This window comes from Sorex araneus, chromosome 1, assembly GCF_027595985.1.
Source record: "Sorex araneus isolate mSorAra2 chromosome 1, mSorAra2.pri, whole genome shotgun sequence".
Taxonomy (NCBI): domain Eukaryota; kingdom Metazoa; phylum Chordata; class Mammalia; order Eulipotyphla; family Soricidae; genus Sorex; species Sorex araneus.
In genome coordinates, this window is record NC_073302.1 from 285614857 (window position 1) to 285640276 (window position 25420).

Sequence of the window (25420 nt, forward strand, 5' to 3'; positions counted from 1 at the left end):
CCTTCCTTCCTCCCTTCCTTCTTTCCTTCCTTCCTCTTTATCCTTCCTTCCTTCCTTCCTTCCTTCCTCCCTTCCTTCTTTCCTTCCTTCCTCTTTCTCCTTCCTTCCTTCCTTCCTTCCTTCCTTCCTTCCTCCCTTCCTTCTTTCCTTCCTTCCTCTTTCTCCTTCCTTCCTTCCTTCCTCCCTTCCTTCTTTCCTTCCTTCCTCTTTCTCCTTCCTTCCCTTCCTTCCTTCCTTCCTTCCTTCCTTCCTTCCTTCCTTCCTTCCTTCCTTCCTTCCTTCCTCTTTCTCCTTCCTTCCTTCCTCCCTTCCTTCTTTCCTTCCTTCCTCTTCCTCCTTCCTTCCTTCCTTCCTTCCTTCCTTCCTTCCTTCCTTCCTACCTTCTTCTTCCTCCTTCCTTCCTTCCTTCCTACCTTCTTCTTCCTCCTTCCTTCCTTCCTTCCTTCCTTCCTTCCTTCCTTCCTTCCTTCCTTCCTTCCATCCTTCCTTCCTTCCTTCCTCCCTTCCTTCTTTTTTCTTTTTCTTTCTCTCTCTTTCTTTCTCTCTTTCTTCCTTTCTTTTCCTCTCTTTCTCTCTTCTTTCTTTCTTTCTTTCTTTCTTTCTTTCTTTCTTTCTTTCTTTCTTTCTTTCTTTCTTTCTTTCTTTCTTTCTTCCTTCCTTCCTTCCTTTCTCTTCCTTTCTTTCTTTCTTTCTTTCTTTCTTTCTTTCTTTCTTTCTTTCTTTCTTTCTTTCTTTCTTTCTTTCTTCTTCTTTCTTTCTTCCTTCCTTCCTTTCTTTCTTCTTCTTTCTTTCTTTCTTTCTTTCTTTCTTTCTTTCTTTCTTTCTTTCTTTCTTTCTTTCTTTCTTTCTTTCTTTCTTTCTTTCTTTCTTTCTTTCTTTCTCCCCTCTCTTCTTGCCTCCCTCCTTCTCCTCTCCTCCCCATCCTTTCTCTCACCTAGGGGTTTTCAGCAGTTCTCTTATATGTGCATCCAAAACTTTCCACTTGGGGGATGTATGATGTTAAGAATCAAACCCAGGTCTCCTGTATTCAAAACATACTCTAGTTTTCTGATCAATCTCCAATAAAACAGTAGGGAAGGACAAGATCATTTCAATGTTTTACCTTATAGGACTAGTTGCCTCATACAGTTCTCATTTCTCAGTGCCTGGCTATAGGTACTCATTTATTTAAACTGGTTAATTAACCTTTACAATGACAAAGATCTTTTATTTTTTTTCTTCCAAATGGTTTTAGAAAACTTGATAGGTGTAATTTCCTTGATAAAATGTGTCTATTGAGTAGGGACCTTTGTTTGCTTATATCCTAACTTCTTGTTAATTTCCTTTAAACTTCAATATACTTTTCCTGATTTTTTTAACTGACTTTGAATGTGCCAAAATGGGAATTGACATAAAATTAATTATTTTTTGTTTGTGATGTTGGTCTCCTTCAACATATCATTTTGAAATTTATTTCTTTTTTTAGTTTAATTGTACTGTTATTTAGTCACTGAGCTAACATGTTTCTCGCTAGTAGTAATGTTTATGCTTTTGGGGTGCAGTTACTGTATGTCTCCCACTTCCTAAGGGCCCCAAAGAGCCCCATGACTGTATTTCTTTGCTTCTAAAGAATTTATTGAAGCAAAATTCACATGGAGATATTGAAGGTTTTGAAATTTAGAATCCATCCCATAAGAAAAACAAGAGAAAATATCACGGTTGACTTTACTAAATAGTTTCCCACTTCAGGGAAAGAGAACATAGGAAACCTCAATAATGTGGAGTAGAGCATCTGCTGGTTTTATACAAAACATAAGCTCTAGAGAGCTGGAGAGACAGAACAGCAGGTAGGACTCTTGCCTTGCATGAAGTCACCCCTTAATTAATCCCCTTGCACACAGACACCTTTTGTTAAATCATCACCCCTGTCCCCCCAAGCCCCACCAGGAGTGATATCCGAATGAAGGGTTAGGAGTAAGCCCTGAGCACCAATGACTGTGTCCCCCAAACTAGGGGAAAAGGAGAAACAGGAGATAGATGGATTTACTAGCATCCTTCTAAAATCTATTTCTTTAACACTATACTCCAGGAATCAATACATATCCCAGTTTCCTATTTTGTTTGCGTTGGGGCCTGATGGTTATTCGAGGAACAATTTGCCAGTCCAACCACATCCCCTGCTCAAGCTGAGATGCCTTTTGTTTCTCTAGGGCTTCACTTAGAACACTCCTCTCCCTTTGAGCATCTTCAGAGATTGTTTCTTTTGATACCTGCAGGCTGTTCAGTTATGCTTAGGTGTAAGCTTCTAAACAAAACTGTCCGTGAATTCCCTGCAATAAGGTAAGAACATGTTCTGCCATGCTGAGTATTCACCACTGACATTAAAACAGTGTTTTTCAGATCTCTTCTACCCCTAGACCTGTGCATTCTATGTGCTAGCCACTCAAGTTGTATGTTGACTGTCACTGTCACTGTCACTGTCATCCCATTGTTCATCGAGTTGCTCGAGCAGGCACCAGTAATGTCTCCATGGTGATACTTATTGTTACTGTTTTTGGCATATAGGATAAGCCACGGGGAGCTTGCCAGGCTCTGCCGTGCGGGTGAGATACTCTCAGTAGCTTGCCGGGCTTTCCAAGAGGGGTGGAGGAATTGAACCCTGGCCGGCCTCGTGCAAGGCAAATGCCCTACCAGTGTGTTGACTGAGGATTTGAAATTTACTTTGAGACATTCTGTCAATCGAAAACCCATATTGTATTCAATATTTAGTTAAAATATAAAACCTAACATCATTGCAATGCTAATATTTCAGTAGTTCAGTATATCATCAAGGATCATTTTACTTCTTCCATTTACATTCTTGTTTAAATACAACCTAGAAAATTAAAAAAAAATTCCTAAATGGCTTGCCTTAGTTTTCTCTAGAACAGTACAATGGCAGGCTGTACATTTATTAATGAAAACAACCCAGAAGTATAAATTTTAGGTATCTCTCACCTGAGACGTAACAATTAGCTGATAGATCACAGTTTGTTGATGTTGTCTGAGATAGCTTCAGACCTTGCTTTATTGCTGTAGTTACAAATGGCATGAAAGATAGGCTTGAAACTTAGCTATTCTAATTCAATCTGCAATGCTTTTTCACCACAAATCAATTAATTAGAATGTGTGGTAACTTCTCTTCTAGTTGTATATGCATTAAAATGGAATTGTTTTTGCTAAAACAGTTGGTCCCCTCCAAACAAATAAGTCTTGTGATTCAAGTTGATTCCCATTCAATGCTTAACTCGGCCAAAGTCTACATACTAAGTATGCAAGAAATAGTTTTCTGTTAGTGTGTCTCAGAACAAAGCAATCAAAAGCAAACTCATTATAGGCATTAGGGTTTTCTTCCTGACTCCGATTATAAAGATGATGAAGATGTATTACTTGGTTTCTTAATGCTTCTAGTAAGAGTGTTACATCATATGGTGAAACAAATACAGTCCCATATCTCAACTATTACACCTTCTTCTCTATCCACCAGTCCACCTATTATTAAATTCTTATAATCTGGTAGGGATCCAGGAGGTAAAAGAGTCCACAGATGGTGAGACGATTATTGATATATTATTATTAACAGACATTCACATATATATTAGATTTCACTACGTGATGTACTGCATGATTTTAATAAATGTATACTAATATTGTCTACTATTATGGTACCGAACAATAGTTTCACTCCCTTAAAATTCCTCTGTGGCCCTCCTACTCCCACCTCCCTTCTCCTAAGGAAGCTTGGTGTCCTTTAATGCATCCATATTTTTTTCTTCTGATGATAACATTGGAATTATATAAAATGTAGCGTTTTCAGTTTTTCTTCTCCCACAGCAATATTCACATGTATATTCAAAATGGATAGTTGCTTGATAGCTCATCTCATTTTCCTGATGAACAATATTTAATTATATTTTACCAGTATTATTAATATTTATATGTATATACATGTATGCAGATACACACACACACATATATATATATATATATATATATATAATCTATTGAGGTGACTTTAATTCTTGTTTGCTTCTGTTATGGGGTCATGCCCAGCTGTGCTCAGGGATTACTCCTGGCTCTGTACTCAGCGATAACTCTTTGTGGTGCTCAAGGGACCTGATGTGAACTTAGGTCGGTTATGTGCAAGCCAAGAACTTTAACTCCCATACTATCTCTCCAGTTCTATTGAAGTGACCTTGGTTTACACGACTATAAATGTTTAACAACCATAGGTATAGAACAAAACATCCTTTAAAGCTGTGACTATTCCAATAACAAAGAAGTCAATGAGATTCTTATTATGTGTGTTTTAGTTGAGATAATATTACTTGGCACATATTACTGTATTTTCATAGTGCAATTTTACTCTGCTTCAAATCATATGTCTCCCCCCAAGCCCACCAACAAAGTATAATATCCCCCTACCACAGTCCATTAGATCCCCTCCCTCTGGGAACCTTAGCTGTGTGGTTCGAGTTCGTGGGTAAGTTCCCTTGACTTATTTCTCTATATTTTGCATATGAACGAGATCATTCAACATTTGTCTTTCTCCTTCTCACCCAGAGAGTTTTATGGAAAAAATAAGATTATCTTGTATGGCACAGCAAAGTGACTTAAATTAATAATAAAATTTGACAGGTTACCTTACAACAATAATATAACACATTTCTTTTAAGAGAAGAGGGTATTAGACCTTATTTTTAAAAAGAACAATGGAATTATTTAATTTCACAAAATTTTCAATTTCAGAACACTGGGGCATAGTACAATGGTTAGAGCACATGCCTCACAGGAAAATCAACAGGAAAATCACCTGGCTTCGGGTCCTGGCACAGCATGATGCCCTGAGCATCACAGTTGCAGAGGCCCCAGCAGCACGGAGTGGTCTTGGTATATATGCAGGACCAGAGAAGCCTCAACTCTTTTAGTCCTTGCATTGTGTCAAATTAGCAAGAATCACCAGCACGGTTTTGTTAGTTTGTTTTTTTAATGAATCACCATTGACAAGCAAAGGGAGCAATAGCACAGCAGGTAGGGCATTTGCATTGCATGCAGCCAACCCGGGTTTGATTCCTCCTTCCCTCTCAGAGAGCCTGGCAAGGTACCAGAGTATCCCACCTGCATGGCGGAGCTCGGTATGCTATCCGTGGCATATTCGATATGCCAAAAACAGTAACAAGTCTCACAATGAAGGTGTTACTAGTGCCCACTCGAGCAAATCGATGAACAACAGGATGACAGTGCTACCGTGCTACAATTTAAAATGTATTTATAAAATGGACCCTGATAAGGTGATTTGAAATTGGACACAAATCAACAAAGGTCCTGTAAATTTATAATGTTTGACTGTAAAAAGTAACCCGGCACTGGGGTGCAGAGTGGCGAGGGGGTGGGGGATGGTTAGTTGAGACCTTTCTCAAAGAAGGAATCAAGAGTGAATAAAAAACGCAACAAACAATGGTTCAGAGAGAGCATAGGGGTTAATCCTATCATGGTTCGGTCCCCACCTGAGCATTGCCAGAAAGTCCCCATCAGCACAGAGTTAGGAGTAATCCCTGAGCACTGTCACAGGTAACCCCAAACTCACCCTGTAATATTCATTACATTAATGCACTGTAACAGTGTCGTCCCATTGTTCATCGATTTGCTCGAGCGGGTACCAGTATCGTCTCCACTGTGAGATGTTTTGTTACTGTTTTTGGCATATCGAATACAACACAGGTAGCTTGCCAGGCTCTACTGTGAGGGCAGGATACTCTAGGTAGCTTGCTGGGCTCTCCTAGAGGGATGGAGGAATCGAACCCGGGTCGGCCACATGCAAGGCAAACACCCTACCCGCTGTGCTATCACTCCAGTCTATTACATTAATCACTTCTATCACTTGTCATCCCATTGATCTTTGATTTTCTCCAGTGGGCACCAGTAATGTCTCCATTTGTCCCAGTCACTTGCTAGTGTAGCCCTATGATATCTGCTTGCTCCAGGAACAGGAAGAGCCTCAATCCATTTATTCAGGGTTTTGACAAAGAAGTCTGACCATCTTGTTGGAGGGCGGCCACGCAGTCTTTTGACATCCCATGGAATCCAGTCGGTAACAGCTCTAATCCAAGGGTCATCTCTGAATCGCATTACATGTCCAGCCCATCTGATTTTTGATGCCTTGGCAAACGAGACAGCATCCCTGATTCTTGACCATCGATGGAGGTCGGAACTCCAGATTGCTTCTCTCACTTGAGTGAGATGTGATACTGCAAGCATAGCTCTTTCGATTCTTCTTTGGGATACCCGAATAGCGTTCTCATCCTTTACATTAATAATAATAACAAATTTTAGGGCAAGAAAGATAATTCCGAGTTTAAGTCATTTTCCTGGCATGTAAACAACCTTGGTCCAATTGTCATCACCATACATGGCCCCCCTGAGCATTAGACAGGAGTGATCTCTGAATGCAGAATTGGAAGGAAGTCCTGAGCACAGCTTTGTATGGCCCCAAATCCAAAACCAAAAGGGGTCAGATAGATGGTACAGAAATTAAGGAACTTGCCTTGCATGAGGCTGAACCCAGTTTGATTCCAGAACTGCATAAGTCCCCTAAATACTGCTGATACTAGCCCTGAGCACAGAGCTAGGAGTAGTCATTGAGCACCACCGGATGTGTCACAAACACCTCCCAATAGCCCCCTGGAAAATTATTTTAATGAAGAAACAAAGCATAAAATTTTAGTTAATGTCTTGAAAGAGGAATACTTGTGGTTTATATGTGTGTATATATTTTATTTAATTGATCATTTATTAAAAATATATGTCACTGCCTATGACTATTAAAGTTCAGAAACTATTCTCAGGATCTGCATACCTAGAAAATGTAAAAATATTTTGCTGTTGTCCACTTTTTAACTAGATGTAGCTTTCTCACAAGCAAAACCTTAAATTAGAACCTTTTAAAAGTAATTAAAATTCACAACTCATACTCACATGCTATAAAGGCAATAAATAAAACATAATTTTAGCATCTCCGTTATAAATTTATTTTTCTACTTTGAAACGTACTGGTTTTGAAGTACTCCCTTTTATTTCCTTGTTCAAACAACAAGCTGTTAGTGTTTTCATTTATAATTCTTTGATACTTGTACTAAGGAATAACAATAGCACTGTAGCACTGTAGTACAGTTGTCCCCCTGTTCGTCAATTTGCTCGAGCGGGCACCAGTAAAATTTCAATTGTGAGACTTGTTACTGTTTTTGGCATATTGAAGGCACAACAGGTAACTTGCAGGGCTCTGCCGTGCAGGCGGGATACTCTTGGTAGCTTGCCGGGCTCTCCGAGAGGTATGGAACAATCAAACCTGGGTCGGACTCCTGCAAGGCAAATGCCCTACTCGCTGTGCTATCGCTCCAGCCTGTGTATGTATTCATTAATTCTATCATCTCTATTTTATTCATGGACTCATTTTTCTTCTTAGTTCCTTATCCTCCTGTAGATTCGAAAGTTCTATTGTACACACTTATAGTTCACCATGAGCAAAAAAAAAAAAATTAAGCAGACAAGATGTGGAAGTTTTGATATAATGCCAAATCTAGAGGACATCTGAGTTAATTTGTGTCTTAAAGAATCGATGTAGGGGCTGGCGAGATAACACAGCGGGTAGGGCATTTGCCTTGAAGGCGACCGACCCAGGTTCAATTCCCAGCATCCCATATGATCCCCGGAGCACCGCCAGGGGTAATTCCTGAGTGCAGAGCCAGGAGTAACCTCTGAGCATCGCCGGGTGTGACCCAAAAAGCAAAAACAAACAAACAAAAAGAATAGATGTAGATATTTATCAATCTTTAACACTTTATCACAAAGGTTGTGCAATAATTTACTAAAGAATGATTTTAATATAATTTGATTTTACAAGGATGCTTCTCTTTAGACACTTGATAATCTTTTGATGACCTACTTGTTTATTCCTTGTGTGCTGTCTGGCTCACTCGAATGTCTGCTGAAATAGGTATGTGATTCCTGATTCTTTGTCATGCTGGAAGTTTGTCCATAGCTCACACTTCAGTTTCATTCTAACCTTCATATTCCTCACACCACAACCTGTCTAGGAATTGATTTGACTCACTTTCATTGAAGTTTTCCAGCACCTGGTTTCTTTCTGTTGAATTTTTACCTAAACTGCAAGGTTCTTCATTTGATAATCTCATGAGTACAAATCTGTAGCATGAGGAAAGTAGAACAACTTTAAAAACCACAGTGAAAATGATTCATAGCACCAAGGATACATGAATGATTGAATTAGAGATATTATAGTTGGTATCCAGATAGAGAGGATTCCTTGTAATCTAATATTGTATTTGTCTTCAAAAATTGAAATGCAAGGCAATCGACATAATATAAATGCATGCTTTTTCCCACTTGTTCTTGATGAGCTTTTTGTGATAAATGTGTCATCTTTGTTTTTCAAATGATTTGTCTTTCATTCATTTGTATACCAATATGTAAAATGTTACAGCTCCTATCCTTACTCAAAATCATTCAGCCTTGACTTGGTGGTCACTGTCCTAATTAAAATGTTTGGATTCAACACTGAGCTGTAACCTTCAACTTGTTCAGTTGAATTGATCAAAGGAATTTGTAGGAAAATTAAAGAAAAGCAATATTTACATAATGAAAAGAAAATTTGACAAAAACTGATAACATTTAGAATTTCTATTGTGTCACTTTACTGGTACAAAGTTCACATTTCTCTGAAGATTGGATTCTTTCAACAATGTAGGTATTCATTGTGTGGCTCCGAAGTAAGAAGGCAATTGTCTGATTCTTTTTAAATAGCAAAATGTTTTTCAATGCCTTATATCTTTTTGTATTGAATATTGACATATTTTTCTAACAATAAACATACTACAACATGATATTTAGTTATGATTCAAAAGGTCATTACTCCTATTTAAAATGTCTTTTTCCCTTTAATTTTTAAATATTAGTGTGATTATTTAGGAAATTAATTAATGTATTGAAAATTGCCCTCACAAAATGGTAGGCATTAAAATGTGAAAATACTAAACACCTGAATTACTCTTTAACTGTTAGCAAGTAGCTTGGGGAGCAAGGAAGATGCTGAAATAATTGATTTTCTCAACTTTATGTCTTTTTGTTACTCTCTCCTCAATTTTTTCATGTGATATTGGCCTATTTTCAACATATATCACTCTGCCACAAAAATGTTCATAACCACAAAAAATTACTTGCTCCTTCTGATCTCTTTTTTCACCCAACTTTAAATTTCTGCGACTTTAAAGCTCATTAACTCATTTTCCATTCCCAGATTATATCCATACACAGGTACACATTGCATTTTCTCTTGCTCTCATCCTTGGTAATCTCTCAGAGATCACAGAGTTTGTCAGTGTCAGGTATTACACAGTAACAGTGAAAGCATGATCACAAAGAGACACTAATTTCATATCTTATAAATGTGTGATAATGTTAATCTTTATACAAATATAATAAATCCACAATTAAAATGCTTTTATCAGAGAAGATGTGAGGAGACAAATAGCAAATAATTCTAAGCCAAACAGGATAGATATGTATTTATTTATAGTGATCCAATTTCATTTTTTAAAATTATGTATATTATTATATATTTTTTACTTAATATACCAGGATTTACAGATTTGTTCATTGTAGAGCTGTTTCAGGCATGCAATGTTGCAATACCAATCTCACCACCAGTTTCCCCATGGTCTCTGACCCCATGTTAGGTTTGTAACAAATTTATTTCATGCTGCGTGTTCTAACAATACATAAAGAAATGGCGAATGGAATCACCAAAAGATAAATCAAGGGGCTGGAGAAATAGCACCATGGGTAGAGCATTTGCCTTGCACGTGGCCGACCTGGGTTGAATTCCCAGCATCCCATATGGTCCCCTGAGCACTGCCAGGGGTAACTCCTGAGTGCAGAGCCAGGAATAACCCCTTTGTGTTGCTGGGTGTGACCCAAAATAAAGAAAAAAAAAGAAAAAAAATCAACAAAAGTCAATTTGTAGTGAGACATTACTATATGATTTTAACCTATGCAAATAAGGACATCTAAATCCTTTAATACAATATGGCATATTGCCTATTCTCATTTGCATAACTAAGTTTTCAAGTCTGGTATCTAAAACATATTGCATTAAATTTCATTTTTTTACTCAACCCTTTTTACTTTTATTTTATATTATGTGTCCACAACATTTAAAGAACGGCAATAGAATTATTAGAAATTGAATCAGTAAGTCAATTTGTGATGATTAATTGCTAAATGTTTTCAACCTTTCTTAATATAGTAGAGGACAACCACAGAGACCGTTAGCGTTTGCCATAGTTAATACCACATAATGAGAAGTTTCTCCTATCCTGTAAAGGAGTTCTTTTAATGCTTCTTGCAAAACTTGTTTTAAGGCTATGAATTGCCTGAGCTGTTGCTATCCATGATGATCTGTATAGTTTCTCCAAATCTGAATGATAATCTCATGGGAGAGAGTTGGTGAGGTGTTCAGTTCCTTGAGTTTTTATATTTTCCATATTCCCTGTCTTATAGAGACTTATTTGATTCATCTTCTGTATATTTTAGAGGCTTTAGTTTTTATGCAGGTTTATTTTGTGATCTTACTGCTTTGAATTTTCTGTCTCCATCTTTAGATTTTGTCATTTTGAGTATAATGTGTCCTGAATATTCCTAAGTGGGTCTCATTTCACTGGAACGCTTTGGTCCTCTCGGATTTCAGTGTCTATAATCCTCAACGCTGGGAAGTTCTCGATGATTCCTTTAACTATTGTTTCTCCACCTCTGCCTTCCTGTTCTTCAGACTCTCCAGTGATTCTTATATTATCCCTCTAGAACTCACCCCATAGTTCTCTGCTTGGCTGTTTTCTTTTTAGACGACCTTCCATTTTCTACTGTTTCCTAATTTTCCTCCTTCTCATCTTGGAGCTCCTCAATCTTTTTCTTGGTTTCCATTATTTCACTGTTCAGAATTTCTGTTGACTTATTTTGGGGGGGGGGGATATATATCCCTGACTTCGTTCTTCTTTTCTTATATTTCTGAATATAATAGTGTTTTGGTTCCAACTCTCATACTTTCTAGGGCTTTGCTGATTACCTGCATTATCATTTCTTTGAAGTTAATGTCCACCCTTGTCATAGTATCATTAAAGGCCTTGCCTGGCCACTTTACTGGTGTTGCTTGTGTCTTTGGTGACACGATTTCTCTCATGAGCCTGGTGGATTTCTATTTGTTTACCTCTTTTGTTTTTCAGTGTTCTTTGTTGTGCTGTGGGCAAGGTATTGTAGATAATCACCCCCAGAAGATGGGAGGGATTAACCAGAGGTCCTTCTATCCTCTCAACCTGTCCTCACTAATCACAGGAGAAATAACTGAGCAACATGTAATTCGTTGAGCAGAGCAGTAGCATTGGTGCATAAACGGTCATGCATTTCAGGAATTGTAACGTGGACACTTATATTTGACACAGGTCGGGTGTGGAGGCTGCTGAGACTCAAGGAGGATGGACGTTCTCTGCCTCCTACTCAGGACAGGCCTAGTGATATTATCCAGAGGCAAGCCTCACCTGTGATAGTGGAGCTGCAAGCAGTAGGTCAGGATAGAGCTGCATCGTGGATCCACTGTGTGGCAGGTCAGATGTGGAGGCTTCTGGGACCAGTAGGAGGGAGGTTCTTGTCCTCCCAGTAAAGCTCTGCCAACCATTTAGAGTAGGCCCAGTGATAGCAGCGAAAGGAGAGCGTCACCTGGATGGTACCCGCAGAAAGCCAAGACCGAGCTGTGATGGGGGCTCTTAGCAAGATGCAGGTCAGGGGAGGAAGCGGCTGCTGCCCAACTGGGAAGGACGAGCCCTTCCTTCCTCCCTTGGAGCTCTGCCTCAGTGGTATCAGCTCGAGGAGAGCCTCACCTGCATGGTAGGGCTGCAAGCAGAAAGGCAGGAAGCTGCAAGCTGTTGTGTGGGCTCTTACCACGAAACAGGTTGGGTGTGGAGGTTGCTGGGCCCCACCCGAGAGAGAGTTCCCTTCCTCCCATTGGCACTCTGGCCTCTGTTCCCATTAGCCCCCCCTTGATGTCAGTCAAGGCGAGCCTCCGAGGGGATGGTGGAGCTGCAGTCAGAAGGCCAGAAAGTGTGAAATCACAAAAGGGGCAGCGGCCCTCTATCTCTCCCGCCGCCCACGTTCAGTCGTCTCGGGCCACTTCCCCCACCCTGGGGAGGTCGATGGTGATAGGTGTGAGGAACTGGCCCAGGACAGACTACAGGAATCTACTTAGCTTTCTTAAGACTCTTTTTACAGGAGCCCGCGTTGTAGAATAACTTGTCTATCTGTCCCTGAGCAAGGAATTTGGATACAGGCACCCTAGGTCGCAAGAAGGGTGGTGGTCAGACCAGATAACCAGACCCATATCACAAGACCCAAGACTGCCCCCAGAACTGGGACATTCCTGAATATTGGCGTGAATACTGATCTCTAAAACCATAGGCTAAGGAGTGATGTCCTTTTAAATGGATTGGTTAAGAAAGTTTGCAATATTACAAATGTATTGGCTATGAAATGCGTGGGCTCTGATGTAACGGCCTGGGAAGGCCTATATAAGATCTCCTTTGGAGAAGCTCAGGGTCTTTGCCCAACCTGCTGGACCTGCGTGTCTGCGTAGGCGGCTGGACCCTGGCTAGCCAGTCTTACAATAAACCCTGCTTGCTGTTTGCAGTCTCTGGAGTTTCTTTGTCGTTATAGGGAGATCTCATTCTGCACCCTAACAATAGGCAGGAGAAGGAAGGAACGAGGGCCAGGCTGATTGGTCTCAATTGTCGTTTATTCCAATCTCATCTCCATTCACTCCTATCTCTCTCTCTGCTTCTCCTCCTCTCATCCCATGCTACTTCATTCTCCTTATCGATCTCTCATCAATCTCCTTCTGCCTCGCTCTTTCTCCTTCTCCTCTGGCCCTGGACCAGGATCCCCCCAGCCCACTCTTACAGTCTACTTAAATCCCAAAGCATGAGGGGTTGGGCTTACATATAGGTGTGGTCACAACCAATAGGGTTAAAGTTCTTTCCCTCAGGGGATGCTTCTTCCAGGACAGATTCTCTTTCAGCAGGACGACCCACCCAAGCGTGGAATCCCATGGGTGTGTTTCTCCTCTCCTTGTCCAACAAACATATAAACATTCATAATATTATTCATTTTATGTGGACACAGTAAGAAATACACTAAGCTTATAGAATTGTTCTCCTGGGGTCATCTCAATCTCAGACTATAATGCTCAGCCAGATTAGTCGTTCCTATCCCTAGCAGGGTCCTACTCTTATCTTTACTTTTGGATCATGATAGAATTTGTCCATGATCAAGCTTTTAACTTATAGTTAAGAATTGTGGCTTTTTGGCTGGCCCATTTCGATGGCAGGGTAGCTCACAGCTTGCCCTGGGCCCATTCAGTCCCTCTTCAGGACTCTGCTTTTGGGGTGCTAGGAACTAGGGCAAATGAGGCTTATGTTGAGAAAGCAGATACCCAGGAGGGAATAATATTCAAAGCCAATTAAATTCCAAGTTACAAAAGCATAATATTAGCTGTCTTTGTGTGTCTATACAAAAAGGAAGGACATTGCTTTAAACTAAACTATTCAAAAGACATAAGGAGAAGAAAAAGACAATATTTCACTCATACATATAAAATCATAGATTTCTGAGGAATCTGACCTTACAAGTTAACAGAGTCTGACTAGGGGGAAAAGGCGATAGACCAGTTGGGAAAGAAAGCATAGAGAGGAGTTTACAGATAAACAAAGGAGCGGGAGTGACTTGGAGGCACTGTGATGGGTGTAACCCGATAAACCTAAGCTCCTTGTGGCAAGGGAGAAAGGACAAAGCAATGTTATCCTACAGAAAAGAGCTATGGTGTGGACCCTGGCTATGCAGCAGCCAGATATGGTGGCTGCTGGGTGTCACCCGGAGGGAGGGACTCCTCCTCTCCTTGGGACTAGGACAGTGATTTTAGCCAGAGGACAACCACACCTGGAACAATTGAGTTGCAAGCCCAATGTCAGGAAATATTCATTATTAATTAATTTATTTATTTTGAGGGAGATGGGAGTATCCCAAATGGTCCTCTGAAGTTCAAGAGTGCTATAGATTCTCATCCAAGTGGGCCAGGGGTTTAATGCAGTTCCTTGGGCTGTGCCGGTTCAGGGTTGACCTTTGCCACCACAGTGCCTTTGGGCCTCCAGCACTGCACCTGATTATGCTAGGGGACTAGGTGGTGCCAGTGGTTAAAGTGCAATTAGCTGCATGCAAAGCATTTACCTTATCCACTGTACAAACTCTCTGGCCTGAGTCAGGTTATCAAAATACTTATTATTGTACTGCTTGTAGTGAAATCGTTCCTCTGTTACTACTGTCTATGTGGACACCATTTTTATGATATTGCCAAAAATATAGCAGTGTTTTCAAATTTGGTGTACTGGGTCTTTCATTTTTCTTTGTTTGATGTGTGATGGAGAAGTTGTCGAAGCAGAGATGAAGTTCAGGCAAATTTTTCCCTTGGATCTTCCACAGAAAAATTACCATTTCAATTTATTTCAGATACACATATTTAGGAGTTTTTCTAAAAAACTTTGTGTTATTTTTTACTATATTGATTTGTTGTTTTCAAAAGGTTTCATGGAGATTTTAGAATCATCTTTGCATATAATAAGTACCATTATGTAAGCATAAAATACATAAGAACAAAAGCAAAAGTACTCATCTCTCTTATAGAAAGTGTCTAGACTAACTTCACCCAGTTATTCAAACAGACAAGACTCTAGGTGTATGACTTTATTCATTTTTTTTTTTTTAACGTAGGAGTACTGCTATTTATTCTGCCATCGATTAAGCTGAATGAATTGGGCATGAACTCCACAGTATTCATTTCTTTACTCCCATAGGCTCTCATTGTCCTGTTAGAATATTCTTTCTCCTCCACCAACACATTATAAATTTTATATCTTATACTTTTATTTAGTCCCACTGCTGCCACAAAATATGGCAGTCTTGCCCATACTTGCACAATAGTGAAGGTGGGAATGGAAATAAAATCACTCATTACACTCCAGACCTCTATATATTCTTGCTCCTTTCAACAATGCAAGGTTAAATTATCTCATTATCTGCCTTCCTCCTTAGGTCTTTCAAATGTTACTGCGCTCAGGGTTATTGAACTTGATGTTCCCTTTGCCCTGAACATTTTCCTTTAATCTCTTCCCATTTCTTTTTCCCTAACTAGCTCCTACTCGTACTTTGCATATGCACATTAGTGTTATTTTCTTAATCATGCTGTTCTTAAGCTCTCCCATAATAGTGACTCTCCTTGTGCTGTCCAAATATTTTCAGGAAAGAATTCATCTACAATTTCATCTAACTCTAAAATTATCTTTTATTTTTCAGAGGTGATCAAATAAAAAAAATTAGTGTTTGGGCACAAGCACTCAGCTTGTGTGAGCTTGTTCCTTTACTAATTCATTATGGAAATGGAGAGATAGCCCTGCTAGAATGGCTGCTTGCCTTGCACACAGCTCACCTAGGTGGCACCGCAGAGAATTCTGAGACTTGCCAGGAGTGATCCCTGAGCACAAAGCCAGCAGAGAGCCTTGAGTACCGCTAGGTGTCACCAGAACCTACCCACCCCATCAATAAATGTAGGAAGTGGAATATGTTATTTTACCTATTTGCATCAGTAACAAAATACGTTTTTTCTCATTGGACTCAATAAAGTTTCTTGCTCATGAGGTTGTTAAGTCCTTGTTTGGCATGAGCAAGAATAGACTGAAAAGAAATGACCCCAGGTAAGGGAAGAGAGGCAGTAAAACATTTTTAAGTTCTAAGTTTTGCATTTTATACTCCATTTAGTCTTCCACTGTTCCCCCTCTGTAAACTTCTACTGCCATGTTTTCCATGAGGTTTTCTTTTAATTCAGATTACACATGAGAGACATCATGTGATATTTGATTTAGTTTGCTTAGTATAATGTCTTCATCAAATGCCACAATTTCACCCATTTTTTTCATGACTGAATTCTAGTCTATTTCTATTCTATTCTATTTCTATTCAAATTCTATTTTATTTCATGACCAAATTCTGTTATATGTACCTAAATGCATTTCTAGTATATATGTATACCTACTTATATTTGTTTTCCTATGAATCCATTCCTAGGTACTGAAGTTGTTTCTCTGTGTTGACTATTGTTTTTTTTAAGACCGAGTATGCAGTTTTATATTTTAAATTCCCAGAAGTGGAAGTGCTGAATCATCTGGTGGTTTTATTTTCCTCTTCTTGGTACTCTCAATACCGTTTTCATAATGGCTGTACCAAATAGCTATTCCCATCATTCCACACGGCCCTTCACTCCACATTTTCTGCCAACCCATAACGTTCCATTCTCATAATAGCTATTATAATAGGTGTGGGCTGATAGTTGTTATTGTTTTGATTTGCATTTCCCTGATGGTTAATGATGTTGATTATTTTTTACACAACTTTTGATCATGTGGATATATTCTGTGGAAAATGTCTACGCAGACTGTCCATTTTTAATGTTTTGGGCTTCTTTTTGCTTGGGTTGCCTGACATTTCTATGTATTTTGGATATTAAATTTTTATCAGGTAGCATATTTATAAATATTCTCTCCACTCACTCAATTGACTTTTCATTCTGTTGATGGTTTTCTTTGATGTTTGAAGATTTTCTTTTCTATATAACTTTTTAATTTTGCTTTTTATGCCCAATACAAAAAAATAATCAAGATTGATGTCCATCAAAAGCAATGTAAAATAACATACTACTTATATTTTTGTAGAGGAGTTTTTATGATTTTAGATGATATCTTCATAGGTTTGCACCATTTTATTTGTTTATAGTGTTATATAGTGTTTCATTATATTTGCATGTGTCTATCTAGTTTTTCAGAACTATTTATTAAAGAAATGGATCTTTCCCAATGTATGCTTTTGGTATCTCTTCATAAATTGTCTATATATACCACGGTTTATTCTGGGGATTTCTGTTCCATTCCACTGTATGTTTATGTTTCTGTTGCTAGTGCTGTGAGTGTTGATTTTAGGTCTTCACTGACCAGACTCAAGCATTTTGATGAGCTTGATAACTTGCCTGGATATCTGTTTCTATCTGCAGCTATTGCTGACTTAGTTTCCTCATTTTTCTTTGAGTTTTGTGGGTCTTTTTTTTTAGGTGATATTTTTATTTATTTATTCATTTTTAATTTTTTTTTATTGAGTCACCAAGTGGAGAGTTACAAAGTTTTCAGGTTTAAGTCTCAGTTATACGATGCTCGAACACCCATCCCTTCACCAGTGCACATATTCCACCACCAAGAATCGCAGTATAGCTCCACCCCTTCCCCCCACAAGCCTAGCCCCCCCCCATACCCCTAAGTTTTGTGGGTCTTAATGGTGGAGGTTTAGATTTCCATTTCTTGTGGAGAGAACTGTTAGGTCATCCAGACCAAGCAGCTACCAATACTTCCTATAATCTGCTGTTCAGTTTCTTTTTCTTATCATGAAATGTTGTTTGAGCATGGCACCCCAAAATGATCAGTTGAGCTCACTGACATTTAAGTCAGTGTATAGTCTGTGAAATAGGAATGCCACTCCTCACTTGCCCCTACTATAAGATATATATATATATATGCATATATATATATGTATGTATATATATGAAGGTTTGGGGTTTAAGCTTAGAGTGACGTGAACTTGGCTCAGTGCCTGTGGTTCAGGGGCCAGTTCCAGTGGCATAGGTGTGCAGGGCTGCGGGATGGGTCCCCAGAAGTCCCTGTGTGGAACTGCACAGGGCTTCTGGTTGGGGAGGAGCTATTTATTTGTGTTTCTAAAGCAAATCTGTAGTACTTTAATTGCTAAGGCTCAAAATATAACTCAGAAAATATGATAGTTCTCACTTTGTTTTATCTCAAAATTGACTTTTGAGGTCTATACTATAAATTTTCAGAACGGCTGTTTCTATTTCTATGAAAGAAACCTGAAGTTCAATCATGAATTTATTGAATTTGTAGGCTGTTTGGAATAATGAAATTTTAACAATAGTAATTCTCTCAATCCTTGAGCCATCAAGTGAGTGCGCTTCAATATTTCTCCTTGATATCGTTTCTAATGCCCAGTGATTAAATTTGTCCATACACTTTTTACTATTTTTGATGTTCTTATGAAATGGGATTACTTAATATTTAATTCTGTTATTATTTTTGTTAATATGTCAATATTAATATCAATATATAAATATTAATATTATGGACATTAATACATGATATTAATATATCAAAATACTGGAGATTTTCCATATTGATTTTGTGTCTGAAACTTTACTGAATCCATTAATTTATCCTAAACTCTTGTGAAAATACTTTATTAATGTTATGAGGACCACACCTATGGTGCTTGGAGCATGGTTATGGTCCTTCTCAACAGAGAGATGAGCCTGGCTGTGTAGGATTGATGGTTCAGTGCACTGCTTAGAGTGGTGGGTGAGGGAGTATCACTGACATCTTATCCAGCGGCATGAGGATGAGGTGAGCATTCTTTGTTGGGAATTAAACTTAAGACATCACACGTAAATTTTGATCTCTCTCCCAGATACTCTGACAGGTTTTGTCTTTGTATTGATCCTTGGCTCTAAATACAAAATGCCATGATTTGAAACTAGTGTTTTATTTCTTCCTTTCCAATTTGGATGTATTTCTTTTTTTTCTTTTCTAATTGCTCTGTTTAGTATTTCCAACACCGCATTAAATAAAACTGGTTAGAATGTGCATCTTCCTGCTATTACTTAAATGAGAGAAACTATTTTCACTTTTTCAGAAATGTGTATGATGTTAGCTGTATACTTACCATAGAGATATGTTCCTTCTTCGTATACTTTTTTGAGACACGTTTTCATCCATAGATGTTGAATTTTGTTAAGAGTTTTTTTTTCTTGCATCTATTTAGATAACCACATGATTTTTATGTCTTGAAAACATTGTGTCTTTTTTGCATTTATAAAATAATATCTACCTTAGCAAAATATTTGATCCATTTAATGCACTGTTGGATTTGGTTTGTCAACATTTTAAATATTTTTGCACTTACATTCATCAGGTACTTGCATGTATGAATGCATTTTTATTTATCTCAATGAATTGAGGGGTGTGTTCTACCAAGTGATGCTCAGGGGACCTAGAACCATTTTTAACATTTAGCCAAACAGGTCAGTGGATGATGCTCAGGATGCCCAATGATGAATGCTATGAATCAAACCAGTTGTGTACATGCCAAATCACTGTACTATCTCCCAACCCCATGCATTTTCTTACATGCCATAACTCCACCTTTCCCAATCCCAAACATTGGCATATAAAAATAAGGTCCTTCCCACTGGAACAGTAGTCCATAATTATAGTTATATCTATATCCTGTAATACATGCCTAATATTAAATATATGTGTAGCATTGTAGCACTGTCGTCCTGTTGTTCATCGATTCGCTCAAGCAGGCACCAGTAATGTCTCCATTGTGAGACTTGTTATTACTGTTGTTGCATATCAAATACGGCATGGGTAGCTTGCCAGGCTCTGCTGTGCAGGCGGGATATTCTCGGTAGCTTGCCAGGCTCTCAGAGAGGGACAGAAGAATCGAACCCGGGTCAGCCACATGCAAAGTAAATGAGGTGAATAAAAGATAACTAATATTGTTTTAAAAATCACAACTGCATAAATTTCGTTATTCTCAAGAGTCCACTTCTTGCTGAGGCATTGCATTTGAACTAGACCTAATGTTTTAAGTATTTGTGTAATTGTCACTGTTGCAAATACTTCACTGACAGGATAAAATTATTCACTTTCTCCTGCATTTTCAAAGCAATAAGATGTCATTCTTTATGTCACATAACATTCCTCATTATGTATCTATAACATCAAGAATCTTAACTAGATTAGCTGATGATTTACAGGTAGCAATTACATAAATTTAGTTTCCTTGTCCTTAATACCTGGACCCAGTGAAGACTCATTAAATAAATGTTGAATTAAATTAAATTTTCTCTATGAGAAATATGAAACTATGGCTAGACTATTTCAGAAAAAGGGCAGAAGGAAGATCTAATATAAACTGGCCTACTATATAGTGGTCTAATTCTACGTAAAACAAATCTTTAAGCTAAAATTGAGTTTATAATTCTTCATTTCAGTATACCCAGATTGGTACTTTTCTGGTTAAGTACCTCCATAAAATTTCCAAGAAAATTTAAAGCAAATATCCCAAACTTCATATACAAAGTATATCAAGTTAACATTGAAAATATTTGAGCATCTTATGCCCACATGGTATTTGCAAATCTGCTTTATCTTCAGGCATACCAGCAATTGAGCATTGAATGTGACCAAAATTAAACACACTTTACTTCATATCAACCTGCCTTAAGCAGAATATTGGATTCACTATGAAATTAAGAAAACTGAAGATAGAGCAAAATTTGCATACTTAAGATTTTTTCTTAGGATGACAAAAAGAGATAGCTGAAAACTTCCATTGTTTAACACAGTTTTGTCTAAATAGTACAATATAAATTTAACTCACATCTTTATATACTTAAAAGTTTAAGTATCAATAACAGTTACTACCTTCTGAAGAATCTTTGAAATTTAACTATGGAATAAAAAATGCCATGTTAAGGGCCTGTACTTTGTAACAGCTGGTAGGGTTCTTGTCTTACATGCAATGGACTCAGGTTCAATCTTTGGTACCCCATAAAGTTCCCTGGGCTCCAACGGAAGTGATCCCTGAACACAGAGCCAGGTGTAAGCCTAGAACACCACTGGGGTTAGCCGAAAATCTAAATTATTTTAAATATTTAAAAAAGTAGATTAAAATGTCTTCCTAAAAGTAGTTTTTTCTAATATTATTGGAAATCTGTGTCATGCCTAGAACATGTTTGGTTGAGCAATAAAATTAATTAGATTTTTATTGAAGCATATATTATGCAATATTTATTGATGTTAGCTCTTTAACAAGTGCTTGACTATTCAAAGAAGAAAATAAACTAAGTAAAAATTTCTGACAATAAAAAAATAGTTGCAAGCCACATTAATCATTGTCACCATAACTATTGACTCTTATATGATTAGTAGTAAAGAAAATTTCTTAAAACATATAAAGGGTGAGAGGTCTTCATTACTTTTCATAGCTTCTCTAGATACTGAGAGTGTGTTTAATAGAGTGTATTAAACTTGTAATTTCCATTGATTTTTATTCAGGCACTGCTGAATTATTTCAAATATCAAAAACTCTAAAAAAAATGCCTACTTCGATATGGTTCTGTATGTCTATGATAATGTTGAAGTCAATGGTAAATATGTTATGTTTGTGAATAGACAATATTTATAAACAAACTGTTATAAGTAAACACTTATAGGTGTAAGGTTTTAAAGGTAAGCTTAGAGATGAAGGTTTTCCTGTAGCCTAAATATATTTAGCCTAAATATATTTTAATATATTTGACCTAAATATTTTTAAATATATTTAACCATAGTACTCTTTTAGTTGGGAGAGTGTTAAGAGCCAGAGTTTCTGTAGTTTTTAATTGTGCCTTAATGGACTTCAAGATTATACTACATATATTGTTAATTGATTATCTTGCTATAATCAATTATTACAGTATTTATTCTTCATAAATCAATTTATGACTGCCACGTGGAGTTTTAATTTGCCATATCATCCTAGGCTAACTATGCACATAATGTACTTATTTGCGTGAAAATGTTTTTAGCATAAAAATAATGTTCATATTAATGTATAAAAATAATGATATTCACTCTTTATTCTAAATTTAGAGATTCCCAGCTGGATTTGACAAAGGAGTATATGCCTGAACAGAGCTAGAATTTTAGATAAAAGTTATAAGTAGTTTAATTAGAAAAGAAAAGTACTATAGTTGACCTAAGGATACGTTTAGAGTAGCAGTGGTAGGTTTTATTTTATAATTCTTTTAATGGACAAAGGATCAAAGAGATGGTAAAGGGGGTGGATCCCAAGTACCATATAAGCCCCTGAGTTCTGCCAGACGTAGCCTCAAAGGCCCCCAAACACTGCCAAAGGTGACTGTGGTGGTTCCTGGCATTGTAGCATCAGATACACACTAGAACCACAGGGCTTGGCATTCAACTGAATGGTCCAGTCAGCCAAGAACCACTGGGAGAGACCCCCACACCCCATAAGCATTGCTTGGGAGCATGCGACTCTTCCCTCAATTATTATTTACATAAATAATTTTTATTCATATAAAATAATAAAAAGTGAACAGAAATCATTAGGCAACTTCCTACTTTCAGATATTTAGATGTAGAGCAGCAACTGGAGGGTATGGTGCATCATATATTTTTCTCCATTGGGCCCACAAACTGATTCTTTTCAGTTTCTTTGAATGGAAGCAATGTAGTTGCATAGAAGTTGCAATCTAAACCCCGTTTCCTTTTCTTTTTAAAAGACTATCTTTACATCCTTTCTCTTCAGCAAATTGATTTGTTTTCTCTTCTGTGTCATCCCTAAAAGATTGCTGTTGCTAAATCCATCAGAAAAAAATATAATGTCTTGATCCAACAATTCTCCCCGCAAGCTTTTGGCCTGACTTTCTGTGAGGGGGAAAAAATCCTAGAGGGAACTACGTAAATTTGGGTGTTTTCATAGTTTCCTAGAATTCCTTCTCAAAGCACATAATTTAGGTTTCATTCCTATATTTTTGAGGAGGATGGGTGTAGGCTACAGCTGGTGGTGTATGGTGTTTACCCCAGCTCTGTATTCAAGGTTTGGTCCTGCAGGGGCAGGGGGCCTATATATGGTGCCAGAAATTGAACTTGGGTTGGTCACATGCAAGGCAAGTGCCTTTCCCACTGCTCTCTCTCCAACTTGTCATGTCTATATTTTTCATTTTTTCATATTACTTCATCCCAATGATTGCTAAGCCTCTTCTCCCGGCTTTCAGACTTACACTGTTCTCTTGACCCTTGCCTCTGCTTTAAACACCGTGATCCTATTTAACTCCTCAAGTGTACCAAGAAAGCCTCCTTTCAGTTTCTTTGCAATTGGTGTCCTTTCTGCCTGAAGTGCTTCACGTTCACATATTTAAAAACCCAACTGGCTTTTAGTTTTCTGGAGCAAATATCACCTTCCCCAGGAGACTTTTCCATGATTCTGTAATAAATCCCTGTATTTAGACATTTCCTAACACTCTTAGGTTGCTTTACTTACCTACACTCATATATTGGCCCAATGAGAGTTTATTGTTGACTTTGTTAATTTGCTATTATCCGTGTCACTTATTTTGCTCACATCATGTGCTTTCACATGACAAAAGTTTATGACTCTATTCTTAGCTGTTTCCCCAGCTGCGGAATTGGGCCTGGCATGCAGAAGATACTCATTGCACATTTTCTGATTGTAAGCATATATCAAGTATTTAGTATTCACAAAACATTGCATTAAGCATGAAAGAGATCAATTATGAATGACATATGTGGTTATTTATATCTGGACTTGTGCTACCCTGGCTTTGAGGCCTCATAGATGACTCTGGCCTCTTCCTGAAATATCATAGCATATTCAGAGTTGCAGGTGCTAAGAAAATTCAAACATATATATTTTTTAAATTTGCTGTTGTTTGTTATGAAAAAATGCTGAAAATGCTACAAAAAAGTATTCTTAGAGAAAGAATGTGAATATTGTTTTATTTCACACAGGGGCCATTAAGCTCTTCTATAAGACATCACTAACATGTTGTTAAAGGTTGAGCTTTGTGTGCTTATATATATGTATGTACGCATATATGTACATATATGTGTGTAAAAATAATTGCCTCTAACATTTGTTGTGTCCTACTTTGAACCCCATCAACTCTGCTGCAGTACTCTTGGAGTGTGGGTAGAGTGTGCAGTTTGAAGTGTTGTCCAGCCACAAACGCGTCCAATCAGTCCAGGGATGGGTTCACTCATGGGTGAGCTTGGTCGGAGTGTATGGAGAGCAGCTTTGAGCGTGGCAGTGGTTGGGTTCCGGAGGTTTTAGACTGCTGGGGCTGGGTCCCTTGGGGCAGGAAGGGGTCTCACACGACACCCTCTGGGGTGTCCCGAGTAAAATAGCATTGTGCAGGGTCCACTGCTGCGTTTATGGCATGCATCATGTTATGCTCCCTTCTGGGAGAGAAGGACATGTGATCTGGATGGTGGCCAACGATGAGATTATCTAGCGCCAGTCAGAGGTGGTTTATGGGCGTGAGTGCTGAGTTGTCAGAGACTGGATACGGGCAGGGTCAAATATATTTTAGATATAAAATACAGATTCATGGAAACACAACGGTAGAAAATTACTGAGGAAATTGGTAGCTCAGTTTGTCTAAGAAAGGAATAATATTATTGAAAATAACATACAGAATATTTTTTCAAAATTGTTATTGTCTAAAATATAAAATTGTCTCTTACATAAAGCATATATTCTAGTGATTTGATTACATATATTGTGGTTGCAACTGTCACCAACATCTCCAGAACTTTTTTAAAAATCTTGCAATGTTGAAATTCTATGCTCATTAAAAACAACGCACGGCCATTTCTCCTAGGCCCTGGTCATCGTGGATCTATTTATTAAAATCTTTCCCAATCCTCCCTGGTCCTGTCTCTAGTAACCGTCATTCTCTTCACTATTACTCTGCCTTGGGTCTCTTCCATAGGCAACTGAGATTATGCAATATTTTCTTCGTTGTGCTTAGTTTATTTTACTGAGCATCATAAACTCAAGATTAATGCATCTTGTCACAGAGTGTATGATTCTCTTCTGTTTAAAGCCTGAATAATATTTCACTATATGATTTATATAGTGTTCTTTACTCATGCATCCATTGTTAGCCACTTTGGTTGTTTTCATATGTTGCTATTTTAAATAACACTCCAATGAACATGGGCTTCTATACTCAAAAAACACCTCTATTTGAAACAATGATTTATTTCCTTGGATATATACTAAAATTGGGATTCCTAGACTGTATGGTCCTTTTATTTTTTTAGGTACTTTGTCTTCTTTTCTATAGCTATATATTATTTACCTTCCCAACAACAATCAGTGAATAAGCAACGCCTTCTGTACACTTACCTATACTTACTTTCTACTTTTTTGAGTCTTACCTAGTAAATATCTCCTTGTGGTTCTGATTTACATTTCCCTAATGCTTAATAATGTTAATCACCTGATATGGTACCTATTCATCATTCTTATGTATTTTTTAAAAAGTCCTTACTCCACATTTTCCCCATTTTCTAATGTCAGTTCATATGTT

General features: G+C 37.9%; 1 protein-coding gene across 2 annotated transcripts in view; it reads left to right on the plus strand.

The window, feature by feature from the left end:
• The window catches only part of GPC5 (glypican 5), a 1500378-nt gene that overhangs the window by 1360412 nt on the left and 114546 nt on the right, over positions 1-25420 (plus strand). The window lies entirely within an intron of this gene.